This window comes from Poecilia reticulata, linkage group LG4 (assembly GCF_000633615.1).
Source record: "Poecilia reticulata strain Guanapo linkage group LG4, Guppy_female_1.0+MT, whole genome shotgun sequence".
Classification (NCBI taxonomy): domain Eukaryota; kingdom Metazoa; phylum Chordata; class Actinopteri; order Cyprinodontiformes; family Poeciliidae; genus Poecilia; species Poecilia reticulata.
In genome coordinates this window covers 6,486,310-6,488,076 of record NC_024334.1, presented here as the reverse complement: position 1 = coordinate 6,488,076, position 1,767 = coordinate 6,486,310, and positions in this window count along the sequence as shown.

The window sequence follows — 1,767 nt, the reverse complement described above, 5'->3', positions numbered from 1 at the left end:
GATTGTAAACTAACAATATCATGTTTCCAGTAACATTTATGGTCAAATGTTTGTGCTCAGTGACTCTTTCTAGAAGAATATTATCAATTGTGATCTTTAATTTGATTTTGGCTTCATGTTTTCCCATTTCTTTTAATCTGTTAAACAAAGACAGCATGCAGAAAGACTTTAAAAGTGCATCGGTAAAGGTACAACGTGATGATAGCAGCTGSTCTGTTGTTACTCAGCTTTTGGTTTTTAAAGCTTTCCAGTCCTGATGTGATTTAATCCTTCTGCTGAGCTCTTGTACGAGAGCTTCTCTAAAACCACAGGAGGGCTTGAGGAGGAGCTCAGGGGCCTTCATGAGAGGGATAAAGTGCACATTGATGCACTTTCTGTTTTTAGACGTCTTTTACTCTGATGTGAAGGATTAAAACAAGTCCAGAAAAATCATGAAATGTTGCATCATGGAAGCMAAGCCCTCATAGAGGAGCTTTATATTTTGAGGCAAAATTTGCTGGCAGCATTAATCATCAACTTACTTTCAAGATCGTTGCCACAAACGTCTAATACTCTTTCTCTTCCCTTTCTTTCAGTTGTCTTAGTGGTGGTTTTTGGGATCTGCTGGGCCCCTTTTCATACGGATCGCCTCATGTGGAGCTTCATCAGTGACTGGACTGATAGCCATCATAAAATCTTTGAATACGTGCACATCATCTCCGGCGTGTTTTTCTACCTCAGCTCAGCAGTCAACCCGATCCTTTACAACCTCATGTCCACCCGCTTCAGAGAAATGTTCAAAGAGGTCATGTGCCATCGGCCGCACCATATCAATCCGAGAAAACACTCTCTGAGTGTGACCCGGGTGACGCTGCGCAGCACCCTGAGTGATGCACCACTCAGCAATGGGGCCGCTGTTGCTGAGGCTGACATGGTGGCAGATGGGGAGGGAAAACAGAAAGATGAGACCAGTTTTTCATGTTGAAGAAAAWCCTGTGGGGCCATGTGAAAAGGGAAGAGCAAAAGCCTGTTGTTTAGAAAAACAAGCTTGTTCTTAGTCRATGCCTCTATTATCCACCATCAGCAGCAACRTTTACATGAATATGACAGGAAAATGWTTGTCTGTGGAGATGAATTTTGTGAAAACAGCACAACTTTCTGCTAAATGGTGAAAGAAGAATTCTTAAAATGTGCTGAATGTGTCATGCTAAAATATAGAGTTGATCCGTAACTCCTCTATCACCTATACGACCGCTAAGCTCATCTGATCACATCAAGACATGAAGAACCATGAATGTATTTTAGAAAGTCTGTTTCAGGTTCCCCAGATTGAAACCTGTCTCAGATAAGTTTCACAGCACTTTAAAAAAATAGTTTGTCTTATTTTAAATTTGGTCTTTTTCACAAGTTGAAATAACTTAAAAGGATTGTTCAGGACTTCTGAAGTGCAGGTATAATATGAACTGCACATCAGAAAATCTGGACTATCCCTTTAATGCTGTTGAAAGTGTAAYRGATGTTTAAAAGGGAAACTTATTGAAAATGTTGTATTTGTACAGCTTTTTTAAATGGGGTGGAACAATGATTAGAAAGGACTTATTTGAAACTGTGACACTGTATTTTCTCTGCATCTCTGTATATGCTGATGTAACAATTCTCATTATTATTGAAATACCAACAACCATGGCAGATTAGTAGTATCAGTAGCGTTAGTACAAAATAGTGAAACATTGTGGATGTTATTGTGGAGGATTAATCATCAAACTTGTGCCTGTATCCAATCAGTTG